Here is a 27,289-nt window from a genome sequence, read left to right on the forward strand (position 1 = left end):
ATGTAAGTAATATTATTATCCCCACTTTATAGTGGAGGAGACTGAGTCCATGAAAACCTGCTCAAAGATACATAGCTAGTATGTGGTGCAGCCAGCAATCTGTGGAAATGGAGCTAGTTATGAATAGAAGGGAAAGTGCTGCTAGGGGCACCACCATAATCTCCACAGCTCAATAGCTTGCTCTGCAAGTGTACAATATTCCACAAAAGAATGTAAGTGAGAGAGGAGAATACTATAGATATAGAAGTGAAGTAGGATAAATGGAGCATGTCGCCTCCATGACAAATAGATGATACACACAGATGTTACACTGAACGCTGAGCCAGCTTTGATGACCTAGTGGTTGGAGTTTGGTGTGCTTTGCTGTGGTGGCCCGGGTTTGCTTCCTGGGGGGGACCCACACCCCCTTGTCTGTCAGTAGCCATGCTGTGCTGGTGGCTCACATAATAGAACCAGAAGAATGTGCAGCTATATACAACTATGTGCTGGGGCTTTAGGGAGGTGATGGAAGAAAAAGGAGGAAGATTGGCAGCAGACGCTAGTTTAGGGCAAATCTTCCCCTGCAAAAAAAATTAATTAACTAAAAAAAAAAAAACCTGAATGTCTTCCTCTTTAGCATGATAGGGATTATTTTTCACCATTAAATTAAACTTGGTAGCTAGATGTGAATCTGAGCAGCTATAAAACATGAAATTCTACAGCATCACGGGATAAGCACAGCTAATGGCCAGGAGTTCTGGGGTCTAGTTCTCTTATCTAGCCATGAAAAGGGTGATAAGTTAGTTAATGTCTCAAGACCAGCTTCTATGTATGTCTATACAGTGGATATGAATAATGCCCCCGTTACTTTATCCTAGAAGGTTCTTAGGAAGGTGAAATAAAAGATACATGTATATGTGTTTGGAAAAGAATAAGATTCTCAGGGAAAAAAAAATTCTGAAAAGAAGTTTCAAAGCATCCATAAGGGTTTGCAAAGTTGCTGCATTTATACAAGACAAAGAGGGGAACGTTCATGGTAGAAATGTTCAGGACCCAATTTTCCTACATAAAGAGAGCTGGGGTCAGGGAGATCCAACTGGTTCACACTAGTGATATCCATTCACAGATGAACTGTCGCAGGTAGAGAGCGTATTACTGAGAGCAGAGAGAATCATTATGCTTATATCTATGAACAAAATGAAATCCCAGACAGGCTTCATCTGAAACATCAAGAGACTGAAAGGAAAAGAAAATACCAAACACTGGTTTTTGAAGCTACTTACTAGCCATCCTTGTATAAAGACATTGAACAGAGAAGAAGAAATTGTAGTACATGTGTTCTGAATTGCTACATCTGTCTAGAGTCAACAGCAAAAGAAAGATACAATTAAATTAATCAGATTTTAAAGATAAAAATTTTCCAGCAGCTTTATTATCTTTTACATGTATAGATAGTGCTCTTTCCTATGGGAGTCAAAGTTATTTACAAATCACAAAACATATTTGTAATTTGCCCTGTGTTTCCAGTCTGTCAAACATACAAAGGCATACAAAAACCCTTAGAAATGCAATGTTCCTATCAGTGCGAGAAAAAATTTAAAAAATACAACAAAAGTGAGTATGATTAGTGCCCACTATAATGGATATTGTGAGGAATAAGAAAATGTCTACAGGGGCCAGCCCAGTGGCACAGTGGTTAATTTCACATGTTCCACTTTGGTGACCTGGGGTTTGCAGCTTCAGTTCCCAGGTGCAGACCTATGCATCACTCATCAAGCCATGCTGTGGAGCGTCCCACATACAAAATATAGGAAGATTGGCACAGATTTTAGCTCAGTGGCAGTCTTTCTCAAGCAAAAAGAGGAAGATTGGCAACAGATGTTAGCTCAGGGCCAATCTTCCTCATCCCCCCCGCCCCCCCGCCCCTAAAAACAGGTCTACAAAGACACAGTCAAAGTAGGGTACTAAAACAGATACGGTTTTCTTGTGCTACAAGAAAATTATCATGTAGATGGCTTTGAGGATGAAGAAGACACATTTGATCTGAGCTTAAGGTAGACTTTGACCAGGTATAGGCTGAAGGTCAGACTTCCTTGAAGGACAAGGGTACATTGTGAGCAAAAGTACAAGAAAGGGATGGAGTAAGGCTTTTACAGGGAAAATGTAGAGCACAAAATGGATGAAGGCAGAAGTGGGAGCATAAATATAGATACAAAGTTTGTAAAAGATTTTGAAAGCTACGTTAACGATTTTGACAAGACGCTTTAGCCAAACCATTGCAGGATTTTGAAAATAGCTATGATGTAAATGGAGAAATGCTTTAGCAAGGTTAATCTTGCATCACTGTGGGTTCAATCTGAACAGAAAAAGACTAGAGGCCATGACCAGTTAAAGACTGCAGCACCAATATGGGCAAGAGCTACTGCGAATTGGGGCAGAGTTGCAGAAACAAGAAAGAAATGAAGTGGTGCAAGAGAAGAACAGATGAAATCTCTGCAAGTATACAATATCTATAAAGCTATAATAATGTAAATGGTGTTTGTTCATTTTCATCTTATAATTAACTGTTAAACAAATTATGGAAAATTAGCTGTTACAAGAGAAGAGAATGTCAACATTATTGACTTTCAAAATATCAAAACAATGACATTGCTGGCAGAGATGATGAGGTAGAAGGGGGAAGAGGTGGTGGGAAAGTTGTGAGCACTAATATCTCAATATGGAGGCTAAGAAATACTGTCCATGTTTGATGAAACAAAAGGTGGAGTTCAAAGCAGGGTAACTGAAATTCTAGAGTCAACCAGTGAAGGAACTAAAGGTAGTATTGTAACTTGGTTGGGAAAAGATAGAGAAGAAGGGATGGTGTGAGTGACAGAAATCCTCACTTCTCATCAAGAAGGTCAACAGACAACATCTAAAGTTGATAAATCAAGAAATAATAGCATAAGGATATTTTTAGGGCAAGAAATGTTACCATGGAAAAAGTTGAAAGAAATGGTGGGCAAAGGAACAAGGAGCTGTTGCTTTTTGTCACCAATTCTGCTGTAACCTTTTGATTTTTAACCATGTGCATGCATTACTTTGATTAAAAATGTAAATGAGAAATCAAAACCTAATTGACGAGATTTGGCAACAGTTTCAACAGAAAAAGAAGAATGAGAGGTTGACTGATTTTCCACATTTAATTGACTGAGGGTTTGGTGAATGACACGTTAATGTTTACTGAGGAAGTCAGGAAAAGGGAGGATGCAGAGCAAGGTGAGGTATGGAGTTTGCTTCCACACATAAATTTAACAGTTAAAGTGAGTCTTAATGCAGTCAAGGTGGGTGTTACACAGGACTGTAGTCAAACATTTGGGATGGGTCAAAGAATAGATTCATTGCTTGGAGTGACTTGATTCAATGCTTAAATGAAAGAACAGTGGGGAAAATGTCAGCTTGCTTTGCTTGTTTTCTGCACCAGCATAACTTGACCTGACATTGAAGAAAGACACTGAATGATCCCATAGTAACTGATCTAAAGAGAAATGCGAAACTCTCGTCTAGTGCTCTCTCTTCTGCTGAATTCAATGAGTTTAGCCTAACTCAAACTAATAGAGGACAAAAGAGCAATGATAGGAAGAAGAGATAAAAAGAACAATTGTACATTTTAACTAAAGACATAAGAATTACAGCATTGCCTGTTCAACAGCACCTACTATTTTCCGTCATTTTGAAATGATATTAAACACAAATGTAAAAATTATCCAAGAATAAATAAGTATCACAGTAACTTTAGTCAATATTTGGCATATTGTAAAATTCTATTAGAAACTGTATCCCTAATGGGATAAATATTGTTCACATAACTTTCAGTAATCAATTCATATAGCCAAGAACTAAATGGGTATGCACATAGCCACGATCCCCTTGATGAAATGTTTTCACAGGTCAACAGAACACTTTATGGTCCTGAAAGTGGAAAAGTTCTTTGTTTTTCAAAAAAAGTATGAGAGATAACTAACATTGTTGAGACAAGATAAATCCTTGCAGTCAAATTGATCTTCCTGGCCATTCACCTCCCTTCTTAAAACACTTTGGTGGTGGAATAAAGAGTCTGACTTCATTTTTGATGTTGGACCACTGACAGCTTTTGAGTCCTAGCCGTCCTCTTTCCTCTCTTTTGCCCCAGATCTGGGGAAGCCAAATCCAAATCCTGAGCTCTCTCTCCTTTGGTGCCGGTGGAGAAGGTCAAACCAAACAAGCCTGGCCATTAGGTGGGACTCTCCAGCCCAGCCCCGCCTTGTATATCCACAATTAAAACAAAGCCTCTTGCCTCTCCTATCACTTAAGCCATTATGGAGTGGTTTGGGTGCCTTCTCTGCTCTCCCCAGAAAGTCTCACTTTGTATGTAATAAAGTTTTTCTTACTCTCTTGGGTGGTACACGTGTCACATCATCAGTCTAGACACCCAAACTAATTTGGGGTGAGGGATTGATCCTGCTCTCCACAGGGTGACCACAAAACAAGTGGCTTCCCACTTCCCTTAAGATAAATCACAGGGGCCAGCCCAGTTGCATAGTGGTTAAGTTTGCACACTCTGCTTCGGTAGCCTGCGGTTTGCAAGTTCGGATCCTGAGCGCAGACTTAGCTCCACTCATCAAGCCATGCTGTGGTGGCATCCCACATAAAATTGAGGAAGATTGGCACAGATGTTAGCTCAGTAACAATCCTCCTCACACATAAAAAAAAAAAAAAAGATAAATTGCAAAATAATAATAATGGCTAATGTTTACATGGTGCTTGCCATGTACCAGACATTATCCTAAGGGTTTTACATTAATCAATTCATTAAATTTGCACAAAACTCCCAGGAGGTAGGTGCTATTATTATGATTCTCATTATAAAGTAGAAGATACTGAAATTCAGAAAGGTTAAGCAATGTGCCCAATGTCACAAAGCTAGGAAGAAGCAGAGCAGGATTTGAACCCAGGCCCTTCAGCTTTAAAAGCAATGCTTTCGCTCACTTCCCTGTACTGTTGAACTCTGATGCATACATGGCCTGTGAACACCTGAAAATCCTGGCTTCTGCCCACCTTTCCAGCCTCATCTCACACATGGCTCTCTCCATCTCTGCATTCCTGCCACAAGGGTCTGCTTTCAGATGGATTCTGGTGCTTGTCCTTGTTCTGTCTGCCATGGGTCCTGCCCCTGCTAGTTTCCCTCCTCTTTGTCAAAGTAGCTCTTACTCAAACTTAAGCTCTTAGGGAAGACTTTTCTGACCACCAGACCCCCTCGCATCTATTCCCCAACCATTTCAGATGTTACTAGAAGCTTCATAGCAAACCATGTACCTCTCATTTACACTTTTATCAGTATTCTAGGTCTGCCTTTATTTTCTTTGGCTGTTTTTCTCTCTTGGTAAACCACAAGCACAGTGACAGCAGGGACTGTGTTTATTTTTACTTATCGTTACACTTTGGCAGTGCCTGGCACTGAAATAGGTCTTCTATAAATTTTATGTTTGCATAATAAACAAATAATACACAGTTATTTCCATTTCAGGCAGTCATATATACTGCCCATAACTAGACTGACCCCTTTAGCAGAAATTTATAAGCAAATGGGTTTGGTAGATTGATGTCATTTTTCCTACTCTGGAATCGTAATCCTTACTGTCCCTGTGGTGTTCTCTAGAGGGAAGAAGGAGTGTGCCTCCTCTCCCTGGGTCCCTTTATAAGTTTTCAATGAAGGCATCTCACACTCTGGTGGTGCCCGACTCAGGAAGGCCTGCTGGGCACTGGCGGGGGAATCCAGGGCCAAACTCTGTGTCATCCCCAGTGTGGTCACCCCTCTCCCCAGGCCCAGGCCAAGATGGACCCATGTCTGTGCATGGTGCATTGTTCCACTGCTGGGAGAGCTTTTTCACTGTTATATGAAGCTGTGTAGGATTAGCTGATTTCCCACCTTACTGGAATGAAAAATCCAGAAGTAGAGAAGAGTGAAGATAGGCACTAAGCTTAATTGATTGCTTGCTGTCTTTCAAGTGCTTTTCATAATTTTTTAAATTCGACATTCACATGTCTCCAAATAAGCTAATATCATGTCCATTTTACAGATGAGAAACTGAATAACCTAAGTCGTGTGCCTAGTAAATAGCAGTAGGCATGCCCAGATTCAAACTCAGGTCTGAATGGCTCCAAATCCCATGTTCTTTCCATCTCAGAATGATGACTTCATCCTGGCTCCTAAATCCAAAAGAGAAGAATATTATTGGACTAGGATATAAGGAATTAAATGATGAAAGGGACACCTTAAAATTTTTAATGAGGGTCAGCCTGGTGGGGTAGTGGTTAAGTTTGGCATGCTCCACTTTGGCAGCCAGAGTTCATGGGTTCGGATCCCAGGTGCAGACCTATACCACTCATCAACCATGCTGTGGCAGTGACTCACATACAAAATAGAGGAAGACTGGTCACAGATGTTAGCTCAGGGTGAATCTTCCTCAGCAAAAAAAAAAGAAGAAAAGAAAACATTTTTAAAGAACTTTCTGGCCTTATTAACTATTTCATTTTAATAGGCCATTTGACACAGTTTGAAGAGATATATTTACCTATTAAAAGAAAATCTCTCATTTTTTCTTGAAATTTTTTAAATTAATAATCACTAAATAAGAAGAACGATGGCCTAATCATTAAAGATTCTTTTTGGAGATGAAGAGAAAAAACAAATAATTGAATGAGGAACTCTCTCTTAAAATAAGATGTCCTCATATGACTCCTTGTTAATGATGAAGAAACAAACAGGAGAATAAGGCAAATAAAATCCTATGGATTTAGCAATACATTCTATGAAAGAGACTATTCCAGAAAATGTTGTAGAGGAAAAAGTAATTGAAACTGAAAGTGAGTTGGGTCCTTAAGCTATGAGAGCAATCCCTAGCTTGAGAGCTCTAAGTCTGATGCAGCAGACAGAAATCGGAGGGTGTGTGCTGTAGAGGGCAAGGGGCTATAGGGTGGCCATGCAGAGATTCCAAATGGGAGACTCTGAGAGTTGGTCTTTGATGGACTGCTGAGAAGAGGTCACTGAGGGACGGGTGGCATGCGCTATTATCATCACTTCCTGTGCTCTTCTACTGCTAAAAAAAAAAAGTGCAACCCATCCCAAAAGCCACCTGGTAGATGCCTAAATGTCCTGTGGATGGATCTTACTCAATCATCTGGCCTTTTCAATAAAGGGAAACTAAAAGAGAGAAGGAAGACAGACACACCAGGACCAGCACATCTCATCATTCTGGCCTTGGGATGACAGATGAATAGATGTGTGCTGTTTGTTAGAGAACAGCAATATGCAGTTCAGCCTGAGTACAACTCGGGAGATATCTGGGCAGATAATTAATCAGCTCTAGGCCAATCGTCCCTCACAAGGTCCAGGGTGCTCTACCCTTTGCAAGACTTTCACTTCTACTTTACTAACTTTTCTATCTGTTCACCAAATACAAATGCAGTGTTTGTCTTTGCATTTGAGAAGGTTCTGGCATATAATGGATGTCTACAAATATTTATTCAATGTAGGATAAACTATAAACAAAAGTTTGTATTTCCTTAGCAAAATTTATGTAAGTGTCATAAAGAACGAACGGCAACCCAGGTTTGGTTTGGAATGCCTATTAAGTATCAATTGTACTCTCTAGGGACAAATGTGTACTATATGGAGAGTGTACAATTATGAGGGCAACTGACTAAGGAATCAAACTAGCAAATCCACAAAGGAAAGATTCTTTTCTCAAACAAGGCCTCGTTTAGAATTAAATTTGATACTGAAATTCTAATAAGAACTTGCTTCCATTTTGGTTACATGATTTGGCAGTGGATTCATTTCTCCTCGGAGAAGTCTATATAAAGTGGAATGGATGTGACTTTTCACACGCAAGTATTACAGCTGCAAGGAAATTCTGGCACTTTTGTACAGCGCCAGAATCTAGAGATTTATGCTAGAGTTCAAGGGAAACATCTTGTTCTTCATATCCAGTGCTTCTGGGAGCAGGGACATCTTAGAATACATAACCCCACATTAGCAATGTTCTGCCATGAAGATCATCTGTGTGTGGCCTGTGGACCATCAGTCAGATGTAAATGGGGAGCCTACAGAGCCCAAATACCACCTAACAGTAGACTTCTTTCACTCAGTGGTCTGGGGAGCAATTCCCATATGGAATCAGCGAAGGAGCGTATTGGTATACCTTCAAACGGCTGACGTTTTAATGAATGCCTACAAGCAAACAACCGGTGATAATGAAACCTCCTTGTCAGAAACTCTTCAGCTGTCCTTTTCACCTAGACTTGACCTTCTCCATTCAATTTAATTGTCTTTCCTAGCTCCCTCCACTAAGTTTTATTTATTATTTTTGTGCTTTCTTGTTAAGTTGGAGGGGGAGGTGAAAACGCTAGAAACACAAGGGAAAAGACGAAGTGGAAAATTTACCTTGAAATTACCATAATACTAGATGATAAATGAGTTTATGTAAAAAGATGCCTACTCTAGAAACAGGGACATTTTTGCATTGTGCAATTAGTTTGTGGAGAGTGTGTGCATGTGGTTCTAGGCACCTCTGAAGGGCAGGGGTGGTATTTTTGTAAAAGTCAGTTTTACCTCTCTCTCTGTTGTGGACTCATGTGGTTTTCAGGATCCAGTACAAATTTGCAGAAAAGTAAATTGGACATACCCAAGTGAAGTGACTTACTGCCTAGCAACTCTGGAGAAATAGTCTCTTCAAGCACTGGAGGATTTGGGTTGCACATGGATCCAGAGGATTCAAAATTAGGTCCTAATAGCTTCCCCTGGGTGTGCCTTAACTGCAGTGCAGCCATTTCCAAGGTCGTGTCAGCCTCTGCATGGTTCTTATTTTCTCTATACCCAATCTCATGGTCATAGACGGCCCATTATGATGAACTCAACCTGCATATTTTCATTGGGAAATACTTTATATAGCAGGAAAGAAATGTTAAGGCCCCATTATCAAGACTTAACCAAAAGATTCCAAGGCAGACATGTTTCAAGGACGTGGAGGAATTTACCTCAAGAGTACTAGTACCGTAGTCCGGGTCATCTGAAAACATCTTCAGTTACCCATATGAGAAAGTAACCAATTTCAGTAGCACACCTTGAAGGAAAAGACAAAGATGGTGCTATTCACAAAAATACTTTCATAATCAACACGCAGTGACATCTTTCCTCATAGCTCAAGGAGGCTATGCAGTAAACGAGCCCTTATCCCCTGGTGCGTCAGGTGAACCTTCAGAAGCAGAAGGGAGACAGGGCACTGGGGAGAGGCCCAGCAGAGAAATAGTTGCTGCTCTCCTTGTGGTTTTGTGATAAAAGACAGTTGATAGTCTCTGGAGCCAACAGCACTAAGCTTTCCCTCACTATTAAAGTCTTTTCATGAATTCTTTTAAAGGTACGAATTTTTAATTGTTATGAATTTAAGTTGTTTGGTAGGTCACAGATTTCCATTTAGCCTATTGCAGAAGGATTCCTAAAGGAAACTATTAGCATTCTTTGTTCTTAAACAAATAAAATGTGTTCTTTATCTCCCAGAACGCTGATAATATGATAGGTGCAGCTTTAAGGACTAATTATACTAAATAGCAGGGCATAACTCAAAAGAAAGACTCCATCTATTATGTAGAATTCCCTAAAGAAACATTAGAAATTTTACATGCATTGATTGCTAGTTAGCATTAGAAAGACGTTTATGAGTTGACTTCACCAAAGCCACAACTGTTTGCATTAGCAAGGAGGCAATAGAAGCTAACTGATAAGAATTCAGTGATATAATGCAATTAATACAGTTATGTCTGTTAATTAGTGTTTTCCAACTGTCAAAGAAGATGCCTTTTAGGAGTCAAACTTACTTTACTGATTAAAAATTAGAATCCATCTTGTAAAACTGAGATGGACCTTCCTTTGATCTAATTAAAGGAAGAGTTTGCATACTCAAAACTTGTTCCTCTCTGACATAAATTAACATATTCAGAAATGAGATAGATGGAGATTTTGCAATTAACATGGGACAACGAGAATAAAGCCTAATTAGTAAACAAGCTTTCTTTATTAACTTGCAGGTCAAGCTCTGTTTTATTATAAACCAATAGTGATAGAATAGGGTAATTTTTTTTTCAAAGACAATTTATTGGCTCTGAAATTCCATGGCACTCCATCACAGAAATGTGATTCGTTTCTTCATTCCCAGACACCTGTTAGCTCATAACCAGAAGTGTACACGAACTGCTGGTTTTTATGCCCAAGTGGAGAATTTCAGCCCAGAGCAGGTTTATGGGCTTCCTGAAAGAGTCCGATTTTACACTTATAACCCTAAAGGCATTTTTACACTGCCTGGAGATGCCAAAGGCTCTCTTAATCCTCTAGGGGATCTGCTTCTTTCAATGTTGCACCCCTGCTGTTCGCATTGGATGAATTTCTTGGTTAGGCTTTCAACCCAAAAGAAGCAGCCTTGACTAGACTATGTACCAAGTATACCCTTCAAACAGGTTATAGATTAGGAGCATCTTATGGTTGTTTTATTTATTAATTTAGTTCCAATAGTTCCTAGAATACGGCATGAACAGTCTCGTCCCTGAACTCCCTGGACCCCACACTTCATTCTTTCCTGTCTTTCTAGGCTTCCAGGGAAGCTGGGACCTCCCACAGAACTCAGTGCACAGAGAAGCATATGGCCGCACCTCCAAACCCTAGAGCATGTCAGGCCCTGACTGGATGCCAAGCCAGGGCATCCAAGGGGCTGAGGAAGTTCCAGGTTGAAATATATGTTCCAGGTTCAGTCTTAAACGGTCTCAGGGAAGAGTTTAGTTTAAGACTGCCAAGATCCCCCCAGGTGCAAACAATTTCTTAAAAGTGCCACAGATTAGAGAAAATCCAGATCACGCAAGATATACGCCAAGTAGCTGTTTAGCACTGTTAGTTAAACAAATTCTCAATTTTTATTTGCTTTACACCAAGATTCATCACTATATTCTCTGCACCAAAGGCTTCTGTTCCTCCTACCTTTCCTTTCTGAAAGCTACTCATTCTTGTTTCTTGTTTCTCTGATTTCCTATCACATATGTGATCTCTACCATACAACTTCTTTATTGTTCCCAATCGCTTTTTGCCTGCTAAGATTATCTCCTCCACCAGACTATAAGGATAAGAAATTTAGCACCTTTAGGTTCAATCACCTACTGACTGTGTGATCTGGGAAAAATGTCTGGGCTTCTATGTGCCTCAGTTTCTTCATCTGTACAATGAGGAGGATCATAGTGCCTACTTAAATGATATATTTAAGAAACGTAAAGGAATGTCTGGCAGATCACTAAGTACTTTATTAATGTTCGTTCTTGATATTATTTGAAATACTCAAGGGGCCTAGCATATTTGACATCTGATCATTTCTCAATAAATCACTCTTTATTAATGAATTTATGGCTTGACAGAACCTAGGCACCTTGGGGTAGAAAGGATAACACATCCAATTAATCAGATGAGTGTCCACTGAGTATTTATTAATCCTCTGTGCTGACGTTTGGAATAGAAATACCTCTCCTCTATCATTTGTCTGGATCAGGGGCAGCAGAGAAGCTACGGTGGCTGCTAGAACTCCAAATCTAAAGTGAAATAACATATTGGTTAGGTTGTTCCAGCAAGTAACTTGGTTAGCCTCATGCTTCCAGAACATAAGCATACGGTTTAGTTCATTGAGGAGAGCAGCTTTAAGAACAGACATTTTTATACCATAATTTAATTTCCCTACTAAGTAAGAAAAACCTATGTCTGCCGAAGTTGTCTGCTGCCGATCAGAATATTCTTTTGAAAATATTTCAGGATGGGGTCAGGATAATGTCATACCAAGTTTCCAACCTCTTAACAGCCATGAAATATTCATAGATTTCCATTCAGATGTGCTCCTTCCATGGCCTCAACCCTCCTCTTTACATTCCAAATTCAACATGAAAGTTTATCTTTAGGTAGCCAACCTTCTTTTCAGTGATAAAGGTCAATTATGACCTTGCTTTACTGACAGTTATCACTGCTATCCAGGATTCACGTAATATATCCAGTAAGGCCGCACTGTGAATAAATGTGGCTTTAAAAAAAATCACACCAGTAAAATTTATATGCAAAATGGGAAGAAAGCATCAACTTTCCCTCCTGTTACCTTTATTTATTTGAACAAATGTCATGAGAGAAAGAGTCGTAGACTTAATCTCCCTCAATCAATGTCAGCCACATTACTACTTAATGGGAGTTTATACTGCATAATATTATTTTCTTTGTATGAACCATTTCTGACACCTTACATTTAGTTAAATGATTTATCCATGTACATTTTACATGAGGATAAATATGAGAAATGGTTTCTGCTTATATTGAGTGGGATAAGGAAGCAACTCTAAAATACAAAGTCAATTGGCTCAGCCACTCAGGCACTGATGTCAACAGGAGTTACACGTGTGTACAAAGAAAATCTATCTGAATAGCAGTAGTGACATGAGGGATAATATATACTTGTATCATTTCTTTCTTCATAGGAAATAATAAAGCCCTCTCTCCCACAATGCCTTCTTATTTATCAGTAAGCACAGCGTTAGATGTTATGTATACCATCATGTGGTTGCTTACTCTTTTGTGTATTTGTGTGTGCTAACTCCAGGTAAAGGTTACCTCTGCTCCCTGAAATTTACAACTGGGAAGTTAGGTTTAATTGATAAGTTACAGAATAACGCTTATTGTCCAAAACCAACTTTACCACTCATGTATTGCTAATACTTTTGTAAATTTGGAACAAGTTCTTTTGCGATTTCCTTTTTAGGTCACTAACTGAAAACCTACCTAGTTTGAGTTTAGATCTGTAAAAATAACGATTCCCCAGGGAAAATGCACAATCTGGAAATTTTTCAGATTCTGTGATCTGAAGGGTACTACTCATAGAGGATTTTTTTACCCAAGCCTGGATAAAATCCCATCAATCTTGTTTTGTTGTCATTTTTATAATTTATTTTTTTGTTTGTTTTCTTGCTTTTTAAAATTAGAAAATGAATTAAAGGAATACATTTGAAGAAAAAGTAGCAGCTCTTGAGAGCAATGAGAGAAGCACACAATCCAACAGCATCAAAAGGATGTTCAGCCAACTCCATTCTCATCTCCTCGGCCACATTTCTTCCTCGTGAGTCCTCTCCCAGTTTCAGATGCTTTCCTTTTTTGGCACACAGCCAGCTGGAAAAAGTCAAGATGGAGGAAGGCCTAACATTGACACAAACTTGACCAAGTGAAAATATATTTGGAAAGGGATATATAAGTCTCTGAACAAAGACCTTCTTTCTTTAAAAATTTCTCTTATTTAAAGAATATGCCTTCAGTGTACGCCGCAGAGCACCGCACAAATGCCAACCACACTGGGAGGCCTTTTGCTCTCCACCCAGACAGAATTAATTGCTCCTGCATCAGGATTCTCACAACAGGGTTCTTGTACCTCTGGTTGCCACGTTCTTCTTTCCGCCTTCATCTAGAATTAATGCTTCACAAGTCTGGCTCCCACCCTGAACTATAAGCCCCTTGGTGGCAGATTCTATGTACCTATTAGTCTTTACCCTCCACTCAGCTCCTGGAGCACTGTTATCCTGTCTAGAGACCTCTCACATGGCTGTTCTGTTTCTCTGTCTTCTACTGGATTTAGATCTTTGAAAGAAGGTAGGGAATAGATTTTATCTTAGTCATCTTTTGGTTCTTGGGGCCTCATATCACTTCGAGGACAGAGAAAATGTTTGCTGAATGAAGGAGTAACAACTAAATAATTTCTACCAACTTTTTCCAAAACCTTAAGGGGTGTCCCAAAGCATTAGTAAGCCATATGTCCCGTCCCAAGTCCAAGATATAAACAAGCCACTGAACTGGGGAGGGGAAGACAGAAGTCTTTCACCAGATCAAGTCTATTGTTCAATGAATCATCCATTGCTTTTAGTCCAGTGGCCCTCAGAAAACTCAGGATAGGTTTAACTCGGCCCCAGGTCCTCTAAAACACTCTGATGCAAGAGCCACACAAAGAGAATACCATAGAATATTCTGAACCACTCCGTCCCTGGAACAGCTCTCAGGTCTGTGTTCACTAACTTTCTGTCTCTGAAATTCCGTGTGCAGGCAGCCCTCAGTGCAGCTGACGTTCCTTCGTTTTGAAAGGTGACACAGTTGGGATAGAGCTGCCACTTCTCCTGCCAGGACTTCAGCTGTTTCACAAGGAACGCTGACTCCCAAGCAGGTCTCGAATCCTCACTTTGCACCTCTAAGTTGGTGAATGCACTGTGTGATGCAAGACCTCTCACCTTCTCTGTAGGCAGAAGTCACTCCCCCATCCTTTCCACCCTGCTCTGCTCTGTGGCAGAAACGCATGCTTAAGAATAAAATCATCTGAGTTGTTCTGCTGTAAGAAATGCAAGAGTCATTTTCTAAAGGATGCAAAAAGACAGCAGACTGGAACTGTGTGAGTCGGCACAGCTATTCTCTCATTTCATGGTGCTGCAGGGTTTCAGAGGAAGCCAAGCCAGCTATACAACCTCCCAGCTGAGGAAACCAGGTAGCAGAGAGTTAAAACGCTTGCTCATTGGTTTTCCCAGATCCTATTTTAATTTGCTCCCTCTTTTTGGACAGCTCTGTGAAGGCAGTCTGGTTCGCTGCCTCGCCATACTAATGAGACTCATCCATCTGCCTCTGTCATTGCCAGCCTCTCCTTTCTGCTGGAAGTCAGAGATGAACGCTCAGGACAGGTCCTTTCTAGGCTGCAGTACTTAATCATTTCTAAACACGCTAGATGGCCTCAGGCAGTGAAGGCAACAAGCATTTAACCCAGGCTTGGCAGCTCCAGCTTCCCCACACTCTGCCCGTGAGCTCTGATAATGAAAAGTTGCCGCGCTTTACTGTCCACTTAACCAGATGCTCTTTGCTTCTTGGGGCGAAAGGTTAAATAGATATAAGAACCCATGCTAGTTTTGAAGGCTTTTATTAGCAGTCCTTATAGTAGTGGGAGAAGAGGATGCTGTTGTTCCTGATCCATTTGTCCCTTGGGATTCATATTTAGGCTTACGTCCTTGCTTTTTACTCTAGGAATAATGCTTTGACCCATCATGCTTTTGTTGTTGTTTTGAGGCCCAGCCTTAACACAGTCAGGTTGGAGCTCTGCCATTTAATTATTTAATGTTCAGTTTTTATAGAAAAAATGGACCAAGACAACAGTATCCATGTTGCTTAACTGTGGCAACACCTTTATTAGCAATGTAGATAAAATATATTTTTTAGCAGAGTGGCTAGGGCCTCTGATTTATTTTTCCACTCCATCTACTGCTCCATATGTCTGTGGAATCTGCCTTTTTCCCAGAGCTCATGTTAGTATAAAGCAATTGTCTGGGATGTGTAAGAATTAAGTAGCCCATCATTCAGGCTAGACATGCAATTAGAAGAGTTGCACTAATTTCCACTGCTGAGACCCTGTCACTTTAATTTATCCTTCCTTTCCTGCGTTTAGGCCTCTCTGGTTGGAGGCCAAGGGTTTTATATAGTTTCAGTCAATGGTACTTTGATGTAGGAACTGGCGTATGGATAAAGTTTGGAAAAAAGAACTGAGGGTTTACCTAGAACTGACTGAAAAAAAAAAAACCTTGTATAAAGAAGCATACATTCTCTATGTATAATCTACTGTGCTAGCAAAATAGTGGAAAAGAAGGGTTTTACATCTAGAAAAGATCACTGAATTATAATGTCAATACCCAAGCATTTCCTCATGATCTTTTTCCTCTGATGTTATTTATAAAACATTGTTTTCTGTTTTTACTGATTAATATCTTAAAGGTTTACTATATATCTAAGAGCTTAAACTATCATTTTGAAAGAAGTGCTGAAATTTAATTATTGACTTTCTTTTTTCAGTCTATACACCTGTGACCAGACTGTCCAACTAGTTTTATAGCCACCATCGAAATCCCTCTACATCAGTTTCAGACAAGAATAACTCAGAAATGCATGGAGTGTCCCCATGAATAGGTACAAAATATTTCTCCCTAAATATTTCCCCATAGAGATATGAGAAATCCTATGTGGGCCAATTATCAGGCTCTCTTGTGCCTTTCATGTTTGCAACTAGTGCCTGGATCATGAAAAAGTCCCAGAGCCCAAGCTCATTTCACCCTCAGCCCAGAGCGGGAGAATTCAGACTTCAAGTATCTCTAAAATCAGATGTCCAAAGATGGCTAAACTTGTGATGATTTTAAAATAAAGACATGAAAAAGATCAATTACAAAGCAATTTTGCATTCAGAGAAATATTGGAAGATTTATACAGGTGGTTGTTTCCCCCAACTCAGCTTTACACAATGAAAGTACTTATGTGTCCTGATTCTTTGGAACGGAGACTGACAAGTGCAAACCTGGACTCCAGGTTCCTGTCTTGCTCACATGATGGACTCCACAACCTTCAATGTAACTTCCACTCTAAGAATACAACATCTACCTCCCTCAACCTCTGGGCCTCACTTTTTCTCTCTAGAAAAAAGTGAGTAATGAGAGGCCAGCCCAGTGGCATAATGGTTAAGTTCATGCTCTTCGCGTTAGTGGCCCAGGGTTCATAGGTTCAGATCCCGAGCATGGAGCTAGCACTGCTTGTCAAGCCACGCTGTGGTGGCATCCCACATAAAATAGAGGAAGACTGGCACAGATGTTAGCTCAGTGACAATCTTCCTCAAGCAAAAAGAGGCAGAGTAGCAACCAATGTTAGCTCAGGGCCAATCTTCCTCATTAAAAAAAAAAGTGAGTAATGATAGCTATCCCAGGTAATTTTGGTCGAAATAAACCCAGATTAATCATTTGTACTGTGTCTTTCATAGATGAACTCTGACCACTTTATAAGCCACATATTCATACTAACAAATTAGTCTTCCAAACGTTTATAGGCAGATAAGCCTCAAGAAAATGTTTAAACTCCCTATAGTAGCTAAGTAAGACTCAGTGACCCTGGCTAGAAGCATAGTTATTAAAGAGAAAATCTTTACATGAATTTCACCTAAGACTCAAAATTTGGAGCTTTCCTAAAAGGGCAAAAGTTCACTAATCTTCAAGACAGAAGCAGTAACCAGAAAAACCTAACAATTTACCTGAAGGCTATAAAATAAAGCTCATATCAAAGATTTTTAGGGCAACCACAAAGAAACTTTTATAATATTTTATAGGTTTTGCTACTCAATCTCATACTAAATATGATTATTCAATATTTTAGATCAATTTTTATATCAATTTTAGAATATGTTATACATATGTATATGTCATGAACATAGAAAATAGAAAATATATTAATCTATAAGCAAATATTCCTCTTTAAAAGACTCAGAAAATATATATCCTGGAACATATTTATGGAAGTGTTATTGATTCCTAATTACTTTTAGAATATCTGGGATTTGTGATCCTACCCTAAGAGTGGGCAGTAATGGATTAAGGTTGGTTAAATTGATAAATAGAAAGCCTCTACCTGTGCCCCAATAATAGTATTTATGGATTAATGTTTCCTCAACAGCAAAATAAACCCTGGTTAAAAATACAGAATTTATTTATGATGACTGGAAGAGAAACACAAAATTTAAGTTGGGAGTAACACTCATCAATGATAAAACAAGCAATCAGAAATCCAGATGCTATTATTTTTAGTAGTACCGCATGTAAATTATTTTAGAAATAAAATACATTGCAAATTTGGATCATAAACGACATGCAAAAAGAATTGCTTCTAAGAAGGATGTCATTGAAAGTTTTCCTATAAGGAATTTGCAGCTCTTAAAAATCAATGGACTAATTAAAAATGGTAAAATATGGCAGCGAAAGGAAATAAAAAGACTGGATGTGGAAAATATTAGATATCCCTGAATAATCTTAGAACCAATAAAGAGCCTCAAAAATGAAAAAGAGAAGAAGAAGAAATACCTCAGCATAGCCTCTTGGGTTGCAACAAAAAGTCTTATTTCATTTCGAAAAAACATGGAAGGCTGTATTCCTATCTTCTCTTGATTGTTTTGAGTAGAGGCTCACTTTTGCCTCAGATTTGGCTCTTGGGATCACTGCATTAACAGAATTTGTGTACTTGAACATGTTAATACCATTCTCAATTCCTAAGCCGCAAGGCTGTGTTCCAGGGACCATCATTCTATTACAAAGTCCTTCACGTTTGTCTGGTAATTAAACTGAAAGGGGCTGGGTCTCACCCAGTTCAGTATTAGCAATTTGAGGGAGAGCATACGCAGATAACAGAGTTGCCCCTTTATATCTCCAGTCGCCAACACGGATGTATATAGTCCTTCTTTATTCTCTATTTGGGCATTCTCTAATATTAAAATTCACTGTAGCCCTGTATCAGATGGGCTGGAAGGAATAGTGAGAAGTCATCTAGACTAGTCAGCTAGTCAGTTAAGAAATGTTTATCGAGTGCCACAGGGTACACAGCTTGGTACTAAGCAAGAGTCTGTCTCCTTGCCTTGAGGTAGGTCTGCACGTCCACCCTAGCAGATACATGAAGTTCAATTGGCACCATCCTCTGATTTTACTTATTCAATATTTTGTTAGTCTCTAATGGACTAAACAAACATCTCAGCACCATATAAAACAACTCTGCACGCAATATGTATATATGTGTATCTATATGTGTGTATGTATAGATAGATATATAAAACTTGGCATCTCTTCCAGGAGATATGCCAAGATATATTCACAGTTTTATATACACATGTAATTCATGTATTTCTGTGCATATGGCAGCCGGGGGAATATATCTAATCAGTAGAACATGTTTTATTCCAGATGTTTTTTATCATATTTTCTCACCATCACTAATAAAAAATCACCATAGTTGTTCTACTTGGACAGCTTGATTAGTCTTTAATCCCAAATCTCATTGAAAGAAGGAACACAAAGCATTTTATGTTCTCTAGAACGCGATGAAAATGTTGACATATCAGCCACTGTGAAACATTGTAGACAGAATGTCCATCTTAACTCAAAGCAAGCTATAAAACAGTCTGAGAGGCTTTATTTTTGATGATTTACAGTTCCATCTTGTAGATTTGCCTTCCAACATTCACCTCTGCCCGGAAGTTTAATGCTATATCTTCTCTTGTCTTCCAGATAAAGGCTGGAAATCTCCTTGTCTCGTCCAACTTAGGAACACATAGACTGAATTCTGGTCTTTCTCTTAATTCTTCACTGTGTCCTTCCACTCAGTCTTAGAATCATTACCATCATACATGCTCAATGACTGCACACGTATGTCCCTCTTTTACCAACAGCCATATGGTCCCTAAGTTCTGCTATTTCTTCTACAAGCATCACTGAAAGTTACACTGTCTACTAAAACCTTACTCAATAAACCTTTACTTACTTAACTGAAACCTTACTTACTAAAACCATTTAGTGAAACCATTTAGTAAGAGGGTTTCCGCATAGCTGGATTTCTATCCCTCTATCCCTCTATGCTGATTCTTAGTGACTTTTCCACTTTTATTCTTTTATCCAAGAAGAGTTTTAAATGACTGTAAAAATCAGCTATCTGTGGGGCCTGTCCCATGGCCTAGTGGTTGAGTTTGGCACACTCCATTTTTGCGGCCCAGGTTTGGTTCTGGGTGTGGATCTGCACTGTTCATCAGTGCTATGCTGCATTAGTGACCCACATACAAAATCGAGGAAGACTGGTACAGGTGTTAGCTCAGGGTGAATCTTCCTCAGCCAAAAAAAAAAAAAAGAAAAGAATTGACTATCTTTGACAAGCTCCTGGTTTAAAATTTTTCTTTGACTCCTTCATTCTATTTCAAGGCCATCTGACTTGCTCAGTTTAGTTCCCAAAGTTCCCAAAAGGCCAAGTAGACTCCTCCTCCTCCTCTCCAGGCCACAGCCTTGTGAAAACATATCCATTCCCTGCACTTCTGTTCACGCTCCACCATCGACAGAAGCCATTGCTCCTCCCGATCTTATTCTCAGTTCAGACAACCTCACCAGTCTCAACAGGGAGAATGAGGGCTCTCATTTGCCTTAAGTCTTCATCTAACAGTTACTAGTTTCTAGCAGCATTCACTTTGTCCTTACGATTTAAAGTGATTCTTCTGAAGTACAAAGCAGAAATAAAAATTGAGAGCTAATCTCATGAAGTTAACTTTGTAGGGGAAGAAGAGTATATCATGTTGTGCATTCTCCTGTAAACATCTTGAAGATGTGCCATAGGTTCCTATTTGATTACTTAGATTGAAACACAACAGCTCAACAAATATTTATTTAAAGCTAGTTAAGACTACCATAAGCTACTAAAAGCTATTTAAGACTACTATAAAGCGATGGTCGCTAAGAAGAAAGCAGTTTTTTCTGATTCATTTTAGGTAAACTGTGTTATTCGGATGTGATTCATGTTGAGTAAGCAAGGACCGAGCTGAAAATTGGTGGTAAAGGGAAGCAATGAGAAATATTTAATTAGATGATCTGTGAGACAACAGGAGCTCGTCCAGGTTAGTCAGGGAAAACTGAGTTCATATTCTGCCTCCAATATTTACTACGTCTGCAATCTTGGTTAGACCACTTACTCCATCTTGGTCTCCAGTTCCTTATACTAAAAAAAGACATCGTAACTAAACACTAAAATTAATGTATCTAAAGCATCCAGCAGAATATTTGATCCAGAGAAGACACCAAATAAGTGGTAGTTCTTTAAAGAAAAGCAATAACATTTGCAAATTTAACATAAATGACATTTTTTTCCTCTGGGAGTTTATGAGTGCGAGAAGTTGGACTGAATACTTTCACAAAGAAAAGGAGTCAAAAAATACTTCTTGGATATTGTAGCAACATCACTGTCAGTGGCATGCTCTGCAGAGGAGGAACATGGTCTGCCTCATGGAGAAAAGGAAAGCAAGGAGCTGGAGCAGCAGCACGATCCTCTGCAGCTGGTTGACCGTGTTGGGCTGAAAATTAAGACCTTCTTTTAATTAATTTTAGCAATCTAAGTGGAGTTATTGTATGTGACTGAGACCGAGACAAGCCAGTGCCAGTGCGGAGAGAAAAGTGATTGGGCCTATAACCCCTAGCTCACCTCTAATGCAGAGCTGTCAGAGTCTGAGAAACATTTTGGCTCCAAGTTAAGGTGAGATTGGTGAGTTTAAAAGAAAAATTCTCTCAAGGACTGCATATAAGAGGAGAGTAAAGATTCATCAATAATGAAAAAGGTAATTATTGCGGAGAAAGATTTCAAACCCGTCTAAGAGTTTGAAAAGTTGACATTGAAGTTTTATTATTAAATGTAGTAGCTGGTTAATACTGTTAAAATCTCACCATTTTAAAAGATATATATTTGGATGACAAAGAATGTCCAATGATGTTTTAATGCAGTGGTCTTTGTGAGAAAGCTACAGATGATGCTGTATAAACACTCAATGTTTAGAAGAACTTGCATTAGTGTATCTAATTCACTGTCTTCCTTTTTGGTGAGCAAACTGAATTTAAAAATTAAATTCATAAAACAAGGTAAACGTTAACAGTCCCTGCTGATACCATAAAACAAAAAAAAGGATGTCTGTTAAAATGTTAAATAAAATGTTAAATGTTAAAAATATATAAAGTTCATCCATTGGACATAAATAACTACTTAACATATTGATGTTCCCCTTTTGGGTCCTATATTACTGTTTTATTCAGTCTTGTCTGCTGTACAATGGGCTCTGTTAAGAGTCACCATTTCACATTTAGGTTCCAATTAAGATGCTGTTGCCTGTTTTAACATCAGTAAACTTAGATGTGCTTTGGCATAAGTTTCATACTTTAGTCTATAGCACCAAATTGCACCTTTGTGGTCCAATGGATTGTTTGTTTGTTTTTCTTCTTATTACAGAAAATTTCAAACAAATACAAAAACAAAGAAAATAGTAAAATGAACTTCCATGTACCCATTACTCACCTTCAGAAATGATCAATTTATGGCTAATCTTGTTTCATCTCTATTCCCGCCTAACCCCAACTTCCCCCACCCTCAGATTATTTTGAAACAAATTGGAAGCATCATATTCATTCATATGTAAATATTTCAGTACCAACATCTCCAAAATAAAAGGAATCTTTTAAACTTAAAACAATGCCTAGAATACATCTACAAAATAAAAGTTTAAGTTTCTTCTTATCCTCATTATAACCCCTGCAGTGACTGATACCAATCATTTCACATAGAAGATGCCCAATCTATATCTGTACTCCTATTTTGATGTCGTTATTTCTCACTGCAGTAAATCTAGCAACCCTTCCCTCGATAATTTTCCTACCCCATCAATATCTAAGTGGAGAATTCTGGAAAAATAACCACCTCATCTGTACCTCTGAACTTGTGACGGAGAAACTGAGAAGTGCTAAACACAGTCCCCCCTCCCAGCTGATCTGCCCAACTGCATGAGCGTACAGCCAGCTGGATGTCCTTAAATGTGTTCCCAGTTTGGGGTTTGGTCCCCCCTATATAGACACAAACTTTTGAAAAATCAATATTAGTTCCAAAGCATCAAATATGGTATTTTGTAAGGAAAAAAAAAAGTGCTGAGTAAGTGTCATAAACTTATTGATAATTTAGTGAGGTCGTTTAATATACCACTAAAAAATATGGGGCTCCAAAGTCAAGCAAACTTGGTTTCCAGTTCTGAACCTATCATTTACTATCTGCATGATCTTGGAAGTGGTGTCCTTGTAAGCATTTAATAACTGATTTTGGGGATGTGAGGGACCCACTCCCAACTGAGGCATTTGCCCATTTCCCTGGTGTAAATGCTCCCACCGTGGTCAATTTCAAGTTATCACCATGAAGTCACTGAACATGGGAGCTGAGAAAAGATGAGCACAATTGGGTCTCCCATGCTAATACTAGCCAGCTCCAGCCACTAATGGATCTCGGGTAAATCATACAAATTCTCTAATCCCCAGATTCATCAATTTTAAAATAGAAAAAATAGTAGTACTTGCTTCATTGTATTATTGAGAGGATTAAATGAAATGCTGCATGCAAAGCTGTTATCACAGTGCCTGGAACTTATAATGCTTATTATGCATTCAAACAATGTTGGCCTTTTCCATTATTAAGCAATGTGAAGGCCAAATGTTACCAAAGACTGGTTTTTTTAAAAATAATTCTTTTAAAAGAGCTTTTCACTATCCCTATACATTTTTATTAAGTAGGACTCCTGAATGGTTATCTGCAATATTTCTAAACATTAAGGCAAGAAAGTAGCATAATACCATGGAATCACCCAGAGAGAGAATATGACTATATTCAGCATATTGGCATTAAAAATGAATTCAACCACAACAATTCATGGTTAAAGGGGATTTAAATCTCAGAGCAAAGCTACATTTCACTCTGATTTCTATGTCCTCAGCAATACTGCCTTTGATGCACTACAATTATTTTATCTTCCCTTTCTTTGCTCTCAGCCACAGCCCGATGGAGTAGCTCTGGTGGGAGAGCTGAGCAGACACAACAATTACTTCCATTTTGAAACTGAAAATTCTGTATATGATCCTTATGACCAAAAAGTACAATTCTAATGGTTTCAGAATGTATTTGAAGTGGGTGTTAAAGGATACAAAATTGACTTCCTTCTCAATCCAAGAGGAAGTAAAGTTTACGTTTGTTAATTTTCTTCTAAAGTCTGTTCTCTAAAGGTAACAGCTCTAAGTCCTTACTGTTTCCTAGAAGCATCACTTTGCTGGTTTATTCTCACCCAGCTCCAAATCTTGGTCTCAAATGCTTCCCTTCTCTTTGCTTTAACCCAGCATCTTGCTCTGCTTCATGCCTCACATGTAATCCCCCTTCTCAGAAGCTCAGAGAATGATGTCAGAAAGGACCCAGGCACGGGATGAGTCCCACTCTGAACCCAGATCTCCAACATGGCAGACAGGGGGAGGGAATCACACAGCAATCCTGCAATGCAGCCTGTGTTTATTAGCTGTGCTGCAGAGTAGAGTCTAAAATTGGGACAATTTTATTTACTGATGGCACCATGTCAGTAGCTTAATCAACAGATACTGGTTAGAAAGAATGGTACCAACATCTCACCCATGAGACTAAAGGTTTAGAAGAAAAGTGCATTTCATGAATTAAGAGGACAACTTACCAAATGAAGGTTAATCCTGACACATGGCCCGCTGTTTAGGGGTAGGAGGAGAGAACGTCTTAGAAACTCAATTCTCTTACTTGTTTCCTCTAGAGAGTCTTCAGGCAATAAATAATACCTTGTGAAAAGGGATTTCCTTTGGTTCCATCAAGGAAAAAATAATCCTTTCTGAAAATAGTTTCTTCTAACCATGGATGGTGTTATTTATGAAGACTTAACCTACAAAACAACACTCTCAAGTTGTTTCATAAAGAAAAAGTTCACCAGATAAAGAAAAATGCTCAAGGACAGTAGAGCAAGAAACCCAAACCCTAAGGGACCTTGGCAAGGTGCCCTTTCTAGGAAAAGTACAGTCTCAGTTCCACTTTCTTAGTCACCTCCTCCTCTGCCATCTCCCCAGGACCCCCAGACCTCAGAGGGATGTGTAGGACTTTCCCAGGATGCCTCTCACTATGGTTTGAAGAAACAATTTGTGCTGCTTGCTTTTGTTATTTCAGTTCTCTTTTTGTTGTCAAGAAAGAAAATGCATCCATCACTTTTATTACCACACAAAGCCAGGCAGGGTTCTCTGAAGCCACACAACTGTCATTTAGCATTTTTAAAGTCAGATCTGAAAATCTGGCACCCAAATATCAATATTTGAACATTTCGTTTCCAGACCAGACGTAAATCTTCCATAGCCATGCTCAGCAGTGAGCTAAATCTTGGACTGCCTTTTTGGCAAGGAGAGAACATAATCAGGACACCTCAACCCTACTCTAATTTTGCTTTATGCAGAGACAGACCCTCATTTGAAAGCACCTTGTGGGCCAGAGGGCACAGGCCTCGCTCATTGCTGAAATGTGCATTTCCGTACAGAGAGACAAAGGAGCTGGTTTTTACTCCCAAGCCCTTTGCTACTTAAATAAAGTTATTGGCTGCCTAATGAATGTTAGCTGCAGTACTCCCTGTGGTCAGCTGGGCTGTTGTTTAATGAATTGCTTAATGTGCTTGATTACTGTTACAATGTTGAATGAGGAAAAGGCAAGAGAGATTTGAAAGATTCACTGGAGGATATGATGAAAATGAATTGGATCAATAGGAACTTTTTGCTCATCTCTGAATGGCACATTAGGGGCTGTATTGTTAGAGTTGGGGATAATGCAATTTTGTGGCTTGTTGTCTTTTTATAATTCACAAATATAAATCTCCTTCGACAGTGAGTTTTAGGGCTGGCCTTCCCGGAGTTATAAATGATCCCCAGACTCTAGCCCTGGTTCCTTACACGGACAGATAAATTAATTAGGAAAACTTTTATGCCAATTACTTTATGCCCTTGGCTTTCATATGTTTCTGAAGAGCAGCAGCTAATTAAAGATATGATTCATAATTACTGGTCGATCGAGTAGTTGAGTAATGGAATCAGGAACTCTTCCAAAGAAAATTATCCATCACATCATTACTAATTGTTACATAATACATAAGGATGTAGAATTCAAATAAAAAATTACTCACTTTGAAAGGCTCATTCAACTTTTTAAAATTTAACAATTATAAACATGAAATTTGTTCTTGCAATGCTGAATCATGTAGTAAGGTTTTTTTTTTTTTTTTTTGCTTTTTTTAAGTAAATACTTCCACTGAATGAATTCAAAAAACAAAGGCCCAAGTGACTTCAGGGTTTAGTAATGAAAGAGTTCTTTCTCTTTCCTATGAAAAGTTCAAACTAGAGGAGGTAATGGTCAAAATACATGTCCTTTCTTCTAGCCCCACCCTTAGGATTTGCTGAAACTTAGTGGGCCCAAATGGGAGGGGCTATTGAAGACCACCCATTGGCATGCATTGGATTAGGAAAGTTCCCAGGCTCAGAAAGCCTAAGAATGTTAATACTTGGAGAATACTGAAATCTCCCCAAAGGAGACAGTTGTCAAAGGTTGTGTATGTCCCAGATCTACCCTAGCTTAGGGTAATTATGGGTCTTTGTTTGCAGGACACACAGGACCCAAAAGGTGGGGATAATCTCACACAGGGAAGAGCTTTGTGAGGAAGGGGTGAGGGGAGACCCCAGCAATGGACCATGGCTTGCACTGAGTCTTCGACCAGCAAGTAGCTCCTGACTGACGCGAACTCACCTTCCTTGCACCCTGAGTGGCTGCCTCAGAGAATCCCCCTCCCCTTCTATCTCCGTCAAGATTTCCCTGCCTTCTTCCCTCTTCCTTTCTAATCCCTGACTCCAGCCCCAGGGACAATCCACAGTGGTGTGTTCAGTGACAGAGAGAAATGGACAAGAGAAGACTAGGAAAGCAGTAAATCGAGGTTGCAGCCGCTTCTCTCATCAGTGCCAGTGCTCAGTTGGTTGCACTCTTGCTGAAGAACCCTGTCACCTCAGTCCCATCTTCTCCCCTAAAGCCTCTGCCTAGATCCTCTGATTAAATACCTAAGGCAAAAAGAAGGGTATCTTTTGTCTTCCTCTAGTCAAGAAAACTTTATTGCCACACACTGTGCAGGGTCCTGGAGAGAAAGACAAGAAGTCACCAGCATCAGGTCCCTCTAGTCCCTCAGAGCAGCAGTGTGAGAAGTGCACTGATGACGGCCCCCTCTAGAATTCAGGTAGAGAACACGAGACAGAGTTCTTGGTTGCAGTGGACTTCAGATATGAAGATTGCGTTGGTGACACTGAATTAAATGTCAGAAGACCCTTCGCTATATTATTGAAGGCCCCTTGAAAAAGAATGGTTTTAATTTTCATTTGAAGGTTGGGAAAACATTGACCAAAGCACGGAGGCAATTCCTGAACTGCACGAAGAGCCATCAATATTAGACTGGGCACAGCCTGGGGAAGAGGAACCTGATAAATACAGCTGAAGAGAGTGAGCAGGTTGCCCAAAAGCGGAAGGCAAAGGCCCTGGCTGGAAAGTACGAAGAGCCACAAGTATTCATAGCCCAAACCTGGAGTGTGGGAGCCCCAGCCAGCAGACAGCTAGTTGTGAGATAGAGGTGTCAGCTGATCCAGGTGATAGGCAGTGAAGGTGACCTTGGGCTGTGCTAGCACAGAAGGAAGATGAAGACGATGCAGACAGGAGTGTGAGTAAATACTCACCGTGGGAAGGCTGGGGTGTATTCTCTTTCTACAGACAAGT

The sequence above is a fragment of the Equus przewalskii genome, chromosome 9, assembly GCF_037783145.1.
Source record: "Equus przewalskii isolate Varuska chromosome 9, EquPr2, whole genome shotgun sequence".
NCBI lineage: Eukaryota > Metazoa > Chordata > Mammalia > Perissodactyla > Equidae > Equus > Equus przewalskii.